At 44.6% G+C, this 9,339-nt stretch overlaps 1 long non-coding RNA gene across 7 annotated transcripts; it reads left to right on the top strand.

Annotated features, from left to right (window-relative positions):
• The first annotated feature begins 574 nt into the window (after positions 1-574).
• Positions 575-9,035, top strand: LOC106812727. Of its 7 annotated transcripts, none has more exons than XR_001394377.1 (4): positions 575-622; positions 827-944; positions 1,182-1,267; positions 8,397-9,035. It is a non-coding gene; the product is annotated as an uncharacterized LOC106812727 (long non-coding RNA). The 7 variants fall into 7 exon arrangements; XR_001394378.1 differs by having other exon boundaries at positions 582-622; positions 840-944; XR_001394376.1 differs by having other exon boundaries at positions 586-634.
• Positions 9,036-9,339: the final 304 nt, after the last annotated feature.

Below are 9,339 nucleotides of genomic sequence, written 5' to 3'. Positions count from 1 at the left end.
GAGAGAGAGAGAGAGAGAGAGCAGGAAGCGAGAGAGAAAGGCAGAGCGGGGAGAGAAAGGCAGAGGAAGGCAGATAGGAGAGAGGAAGGTAGAGAGAAGGAAAAGTAGGGCAGAGAATAGAAAGGAAGACAGAGAAGAAAAAGAGCAAGGCAGAGAAGAGAGAGGGGCGGCAGAGAGGAGAGCGAGAGGAAGGTAGAGGGGAGCGAGAGAAAGGCAGAGGGGAGAAAGGAAGGAAGAGAGGAGAGAGAGTAAGGCAGAGAGGGAGAGAGAGAGGAAGGCAGAGAGGGAGAGAGAGAGCGCGCGCGAGAGAAGCACGGACGCGAACAAGTTTGGGTTTCAAAATTTAAATCTAACCTAATTCTTTATTGAATTGTATGTTATTGTGTATCAGACAAAACGAGCATTTATTATCTCGTAGCCTGGCAGTATGTTCAACATATAAGCGCGCATATATAAATGAATCACTTGACTTTCGTCACGCCGTGACGGGCTTCTCTTTCGCGAGATAAATTACGGTCAGTATACGCGTGGCCCGAAGCGTTCCTCCATGTTCTCTTTGTGTTTTGGTCTGCAAAGATTCGAACTGTGACAACTTCGAATGCGCATCATAATTACAGCTAACGTGAGTTAAATTGTAAGTACCCTTTTCGTGCGTTATAGTTGCCTAAAGATGCGTGGTTATAGTACTAAATACTTAGCGATAGGGTATAATTAACAGTAAAGTCTATATGTCAGCCAGTCTCTCTTAATTCATTCTCCGCTTTCCTTGTTTAAGCCCACAATAAACCAAATGAATTGATATATAGGCAGCACAAGTTATTTCTAGTGTCAATCGTCAGACTGGAGGACACGGAGAATTATCATGTTTTCGAGGCAGCGTCGTGCAACGATTGAGTGGTTACCGGTCTCCAGTTGGACATAGCAAGAGGTGCACAGAGATATACGTAGGTGTTATTATATGATATATATATATATGTATAACATTTATTATATACATAATTATTGTACATTATACAAAAACAGTATTTATCATACTGACTCTTTAACCTGTCAGCCTGGGCAACATTGCCAGATAGTTTATATATATATACGCGAGTCAATCACCCCTAATTTGTTTTCCACTTTTCGTTTTCCAAGTTCATATAAACCAGATATTAAATTCTTGCACGCCAAATTTCTAGTACCAATCACGTCGCTGAAGGACACGGAGAATCAACATGTTTTCGAGGCAACGTCGTGCACCGCTCGCCAGTTGAGCATTTTTAACGTAGGTATTATTTATTATACTATGGCACACATATGTTATGAATCTACGTTATGAATCTGCCGGTGTTTTCTAGCATTACCGATATGTTGCAGGTACTAGATTGTGTTGTATAGTGTATGTATAGGGCCTACTATGGTATATATATTTATCGTACGCTGACTATTGGGAGAAGCTATATGGGTTATTATAGGGTTTATAGTGAGAATGAAAGGAAGCTCTAATTAATTTGGACTAGGAATATTCGGCGAAGTCTACTTACAAGCCGAAATTTTAGAACCAATTTGTGTTTGTAACTCGGACTGTGCCTTGGTAGAGTATCTTGACGCTACTTGTAATAGAGGTGATCATATTAGAGAAAGTGAGAGAGGGGAGAGAGGAAAGAAAGAGAGACAGCGTGTGCGAGGGCAAGCGGAGCGAGCGGGCGAGTGAAGGGAGAGATAGATAGACATGGAGAGAGAGAGAGAGAGAGAGAGAGAGAGAGAGAGAAGAGAGAGAGAGAGAGAGAGAGAGAAGAAAGAGAGACAGAGCAGAGAGAGAGAGAGAGAAGAGAGAGAGGTTACGATAAAGATAGGGAGAGAGATTCACGGAGAGCGATAGGGAAAGAAGGAAGAAGACAGGGAAAGAAAAGGGAGAGCGAGAGAGGGGATCAGATTGATAGACATGCAGAGAGAGGGACGGCAGAGGCAGCGGCGCGAGGTAAGAAGCGAGAGATATAGAGGGAGAGAGCGATGCACGAGGAGAGAGAAGAGAGAGAGAGAGTAGAGAGAGAGAGAGAGAGAGAGAGAGAGAGAGAGAAGAGCGCAGGGCGAGAGACAGAGAGCGAGCGAGAGACAGAGACAGTGGAGCGAGAAGAGATGAGGGAGGGTGAGAGAAAAGAGAGAGCAAGGGAGAAGGCGAGAACACAGATTAGTGTGTGTGGAGAAGAGAGAAAGAGTAGCAAAGCGAGAGAGAGAGAGGAGAGAGAGAGAGAGAGAGAGAGAGAAGAGCGCACAAGAGAGAGAGAGAGAAGAGACGAACGAGCGAGAGAGCGATATAGCGAGATGGAGGCGAGAGAGAATGATAGAGAGAGAGAGAGGGAGAGAGAGAGGCGCACCACGCACCGCAAGCACGCACGCACACAGCCGGCACACGCAAGCACTAGCACGCACACTCAGCAGAGCTGTCACACACACACACAGAGACCGCACCGCGCACACACACACACACACACACAGCACACACACACCACGCCAAGGCAGAGCGGAGAGACACAGATAGTGTGTGTGAGGGAGAAGATAGACCATAGATTAGCACAAAAGCCAGTGAGAGAGAGAGAGAGAGAGAGGAGAGAGAGAGAGAGAGAGGCGCGAGAGAGAGAGAGAGAGAGAGAGAGAGAGAGAGAGTAGAGAGGGAGAGAGAGAGAGAGAGAGAGAGCGAGAGAGAGAGAGAGAAATGAGAGAGAGAGAGAGATAGAGAGAGAGAAGAGAGAGAGAGAGAGAGATGAGCCGAGGAGAGAGAGGCGAGAGAGGAGAGAGAGAAGAGAGAGAGAGAGAGAGAGAGGAGAGAGAAGCGACGAGAGAGAGAGAGAGACGAGAGAGAGAGAGAGAGAGAGAGCGAGAGAGAGATGAGAGAAAAAGAAGAGCGCAACAGAAAACGCGACAGAGTATAGGTAGCATGTATAGAGCAGACAGAACAGACAGATAATAGATAGATAGAATAGATAGATAGATATGATAGATAGAACTAGATATGATAGATAGATAGATAGACAGAGCAGACCAGACAGATAGATAGAGAGATAGAGAGATAGAGAGATAGAAGAATAGATAGAAAGATAGACAGACAGAAGCAGAGATAGATAGAGCTAGATAGATAGATGATAGATAGATAGATAGATAGATAGATAGATAGATAGATAGATAGATGAGATAGATAATGATGAAGATACGATAGATAGATTAGAGTACATCTGATACATACCCATAGATAGATAGATACATAGATAGATAGATACATAGATAGATAGATACATAGATAGATAGATAAATAATAGAGAGAGAGAAAGATATATGGAGACAGAGAGGGTGGGAGAGAGGGGGAAGGCGAGACAGAGCGAGAGAGCGAGAGAGCGAGAGAGAGAGAGAGAGCGACAGAGAGGGAAAAGTGAAAGCAAACGAGCAAACGAGAGAGGGGGAGAGATAGGTAGACATGCAAAGAGAGATAGAGATAGAGATAGATAGACATAGAGATAGAGAGAGATAGAGAGATATAGAGATAGAGATATATATATATATATATATAGAGATAGAGAGATAGAGATAGAGAGAGAGATAGAGATAGAGAGAGATAGAGAGAGATAGAGAGAGAGAGAGATAGAGAGATAGAGATAGAGAGAGAGATAGAGATAGAGATAGAGATAGAGATAGAGATAGAGAGATAGAGATAGAGAAATAGAAATAGAGAGATAGAGATAGAGAGAGAGGGGGGACGGAGAGAGAGAGAGGAGTTGATTAGGGAAAATGGGACGACGGAGGAGGAGGNGGTCAGCATAAATACCTGCAGACAGTGATGGTCAGCATAAATACCTGCAGACAGTGAGGGTCAACATTAATACCTGCAGACAGTGATGGTCAGCATAAATACCTGCAGACAGTGAGGGTCAGCATAAATACCTGCAGACAGTGATGGTCAGCATAAATACCTGCAGACAGTGAGGTCAGCTATAATACCTGCAGACAGTGAGGGTCAGCATAATACCTGCAGACAGTGAGGTCAACATTAATACCTGCAGACAGTGATGGTCAGCATAAATACCTGCAGACAGTGAGGGTCAGCATAAATACCTGCAGACAGTGATGGTCAGCATAAATACCTGCAGACAGTGATGGTCAGCATAAATACCTGCAGACAGTGATGGTCAGCATAAATACCTGCAGACAGTGAGGGTCAACATTAATACCTGCAGACAGTGAGGGTCAGCATAAATACCTGCAGACAGTGAGGGTCAGCATAAATACCTTCAGACAGTGATGGTCAGCATAAATACCTGCAGACAGTGATGGTCAGCATAAATACCTGCAGACAGTGAGGGTCAGCATAAATACCTTCAGACAGCGAGGGTCAGCATAAATACCNAGTGAGGGTCAGCATAAATACCTGCAGACAGTGAGGGTCAGCATAAATACCTGCATGCAGTGAGGGTCAGCATAAATACCTGCAGACAGTGAGGGTCAGCATAAATACCTGCAGACAGTGAGGGTAAGAACGAATACCCGTAGACAGTGATGGTCAGCATAAATACCTGCAGCAGACAGTGAGGGTCAGTATAAATGTATGGTGTGGACAGTGAGGGTATAAGAACGAATACCTGCAGACAGTGAGGGTCAGCATTAATACCTGCAGACAGTGATGGTCAGCATAAATACCTGCAGACAGTGAGGGTCAGCATAAATACCTGCAGACAGTGAGGGTCAGCATAAATACCTGCAGACAGTGAGGGTCAGCATAAATACCTGCAGCCAGTGAGGGTCAGCATAAATACCTGCAGACAGTGATGGTCAGCATAAACTCCTGCAGACAGTGAGGGTCAGCATAAATACCTGCAGACAGTGAGGGTCAGCATAAATACCTGCAGTTAGTGATGGTCAACATAAATACCTGCAGCCAGTGAGGGTCAGCATAAATACCTGCAGACAGTGAGGGTCAGCATAAATACCTTCAGACAGTGAGGGTCAACATTAATACCTGCAGACAGTGATGGTCAGCATAAATACCTGCAGACAGTGTTGGTAAGAACGATCATAAATACCTGCAGCAGACAGTGAGGGTCAGTATAAATATATGGTGTGGACAGTGAGGGTCAGCATAAATACCTGCAGACAGTGAGGGTCAGCATAAATACCTGCAGACAGTGAGGGTCAACATTAATACCTGCAGACAGTGAGGGTCAGCATAAATACCTGCATGCAGTGAGGGTCAGCATAAATACCTGCAGACAGTGAGGGTCAGCATAAATACCTTCAGACAGTGAGGGTCAACATTAATACCTGCAGACAGTGATGGTCAGCATAAATACCTGCAGACAGTGAGGGTCAACATTAATACCTGCAGACAGTGATGGTCAGCATAAATACCTGCAGCAGACAGTGAGGGTCAGTATAAATATATGGTGTAGACAGTGAGAGTAAGAACGAATACCTGCAGACAGTGAGGGTCTGCACTAATACCTGGTGTGGACAGTGAGGGTAGGAATGAATACCTGGCGTGGACACTGATGGTAGGAATGAATACCTGGCGTGGACACTGATAGTACGAATGAATACCTGGCGTGGACACTGATAGCAGGAATGAATACCTGGTGTGGACAGTGAGGGTAGGAATGAATACCTGGCATGAACACTGATAGTAGGAATGAATACCTGGTGTGGACGTCACGGTGGACACCTTGATGGTAAGAATTAATACCTGGCGTGGACAGTGAGAGTAGGAATGAATACCTGGCATGGACACCTTGAGGGTAAGCATGAATACCTGGCGTGGACACTGATAGTAGGAATGAATACCTGGCGTGGACACCTTGAGGGTAAGGACGAATACCTGGCGTGGACAGTGAGGGTAAATATGAATACCTGGCGTGGACAGTGAGGGTAAGCATGAATACCTGGCGTGGACACTGATAGTAGGAATGAATACCTGCGTGGACAGTGAGGGTAAATATGAATACCTGGCGTGGACAGTGAGGGTAAGCATGAATACCTGGCGTGGACACTGATAGTAGGAATGAATACCTGGCGTGGACACCTTGATGGTGAGGACGAATACCTGGCGTGGACAGTGAGGGTAAGCATGAATACCTGGCGTGGACACTGATAGTAGGAATGAATACTTGGCGTGGACGGTGGACACCTTGATGGTAAGAATGAATACCTGGCGTGGACAGTGAGGGTAAGTATGAATACCTGGCGTGGACAGTGAGGGTAAATATGAATACCTGGCGTGGACAGTGAGGGTAAATATGAATACGTGGCGTGGACACCTTGATGGTAAGAATGAATACCTGGTGTGGACAGTGAGGGTAATAATGAATACCTGGCGTGGACACCTTGATGGTAAGAGTGAATACCTGCCGTGGACAGTGAGGGTAAGAATCAATACCGGGTGTGGACAGTGAGGGTAAATATGAATACCTGGCGTGGATACCTTGATGGTAAGAATGAATACCTGCCGTGGACAGTGAGGGTAAGAATCAATACCGGGTGTGGACAGTGAGGGTAAGTATGAATACCTGGCGTGGACAGTGAGGGTAAGTATGAATACCTGGTGTGGACAGTGAGGGTAAGAATCAATACCTGGTGTGGACAGTGAGGGTAAATATGAATACCTGGCGTGGATACCTTGATGGTAAGAATGAATACCTGGCGTGGACAGTGAGGGTAATAATGAATACCTGGCGTGGACACCTTGATGGTAAGAATGAATACCTGGCATGGACAGTGAGGGTAAGTATGAATACCTGGTGTGGACAGTGAGGGTAAGTATGAATACCTGGTGTGGACAGTGAGGGTAAATATGAATACCTGGCGTGGACACCCCGATGGTAAGAATGAATACCTGGTGTGGACACCCCGATGGTAAGAATGAATACCTGGTGTGGACAGTGAGGGTAAGTATGAATATCTTGTGTGGACAGTGAGGGTAAATATGAATACCTGGCATGGACACCTTGATGGTAAGAATGAATACATGGTGTGGACAGTGAGGGTAAGTATGAATACCTGGCGTGGACACCTTGATGGTAAGAATGAATACCTGCCGTGGACAGTGAGGGTAAGAATCAATACCGGGTGTGGACAGTGAGGGTAAATATGAATACCTGGCGTGGATACCTTGATGGTAAGAATGAATACCTGGTACGTGGACAGTGAGGGTAAGTATGAATACCTGGTGTGGACACCTTGATGGTAAGAATGAATACCTGCCGTGGACAGTGAGGGTAAGAATCAATACCGGGTGTGGACAGTGAGGGTAAATATGAATACCTGGCGTGGATACCTTGATGGTAAGAATCAATACCGGGTGTGGACAGTGAGGGTAAATATGAATACCTGGCGTGGATACCTTGATGGTAAGAATGAATACCTGGTGTGGACAGTGAGGGTAAGTATGAATACCTGGTGTGGACAGTGAGGGTAAGTATGAATATCTGGCGTGGACAGTGAGGATAAGTATGAATACCTGGCGTTGCCTGCAGTAGATTTACATAGAGGGAGAACTGTGTGTGAACAGAGAGCGAGTCCTGCCACGCCTCTGTGGCCAGCAGGTATATATATATATATATATATATATATATATATATACGTCNGTAGACAATGTGAGATAGAGATAAGAGATAGAGATAGAGATAGAGATTAAAGAGGAGATAGAAGATAGAGAGAGATAGAGATAGGATAGAGAGAGAGGAGGAGATAGAAATAGAGATAAAGCAAGAGAGATGCAGAGAGAGAGAGACAGAGAGAGAGAGAGAGAGAGAGAGAGAGAGAGAGAGAGAGAGAGAGAGAGAGAAAGAGAGACGAGAGAGAGAGAGAGAGAGAGAGAGAGAGAGAGAGAGGAGGAAGCAAGAGAGGGGGAGATATAGGTAGACATGCCGAGATAGAGATAGAGCTAGAGATAGAGATAGAGAAAGATAGAGATAGAGAAAGAGATAGAGATAGAGATAAAAAGAGAGATAGAAATAGAGATAAAGCAAGAGAGATGCAGAGAGATAGAGAGAGAGAGAGAGAGAGAGAGGATGGGAGAGATAGAGAGAGAATAGAGAGACGAAGAGAGAGAGAGAGAGAGAGAGAGAGAGAGAGAGAGAGAGAGAGAGCGCGAGGGAGATAAAGATAGAGAGATAGAGAGAGATCACGAGAGAGCGAGGGCGAACGAGCGTCAGAGAGAGAGAGAGAGGGGAGCTCAGATAAATAGATAGACATGCAGAGAGAGCGAGAGCGAGAGAGAGAGAGAGAGAGAGAGAGAGAGAGAGAGAGAGAGAGAGAGAGAGAGAGGGGGTAGATAAAACTGCACAGACTTTATTGTCAGTCGCAACTGATCCGTCATCCGCCTTTCGTGTCGAATTTCATAGTAATTTCATGTACATAAAATATTTTTCCAGTGCCAAGCGCCGCGCCGTAACCGGATAAACATACGGAGAATCGACACGTTTCCGAGGCAACATTGAGCAGCGAGCGATTCCGTGGTTACCGGCCTCCAGTTATACATATAGAGGAGCTATACGTACACGTCTGATGCGACCTGTATTTGGAGATACTATTCGTACTGATTTTACATTCATGATATATTTCTTTAATTTTTATTATTTAAATATTGTTAACGGATATATTGGTTCTGCATGAACGCGTAATTAAAAGCTTTGAGTAATACCACCAATTTATATCAATTGTAAATGGAACCTAAAGGTTGTAAAACGCACTAGGCCTTATGGTAAAAACTATTTATCGATCAGCCTTTTATAAATGAATGTCGTTACAAATTGAATATATAAATAGTATATTTGATCTAGTTAATATTCCTCTAATTCACTGGTAAGTCATGTTTCTGAACATGTGCTCTCACACGTCCCCTGTGATCTTTCGCGCACGATTTGTACGCCTGTGGGCCACTGTCAGAACCTTTGCAATAGAATTTACTTTAGATGTTCCTGACAACGGCTCCCTGATTATCAACTCACGTTGTGTATTAGCGCATGCTTTCACGATTGAAATACTTTTCAATAAATATACTCTAACTAAAATTTTCGAGGTACTTTTTATATTATGGCGATTATTTAAAAGATGTCCACAATAATTTCTAAAGAAAGCTCTACATATTTCAGTAAAGAGTAAAGAGTAAAGTGGTAGGATAATACAGCGCAGTGAATCACTGGTTGCGGTGGTGGGAATCTCCGCATGTGGAGTAGAATAAACTAGAGCAGTATAGCAGTAGAGAAGTAGAGCACAGTGCAGTAGAGCAGAATAGTAGAGTAGAGTACAGTTCAGTAGAGCAGTATAGTAGAGTAGAGTACAGTTCCGTAGAGCAGAGTAGAGTGCACTAGTTTT

This window comes from Priapulus caudatus, unplaced genomic scaffold (genome assembly GCF_000485595.1).
Source record: "Priapulus caudatus unplaced genomic scaffold, Priapulus_caudatus-5.0.1 Scaffold679, whole genome shotgun sequence".
Classification (NCBI taxonomy): Eukaryota; Metazoa; Priapulida; class Priapulimorpha; order Priapulimorphida; family Priapulidae; genus Priapulus; species Priapulus caudatus.
This window is presented reverse-complemented; position numbering and strand designations above follow the sequence as displayed.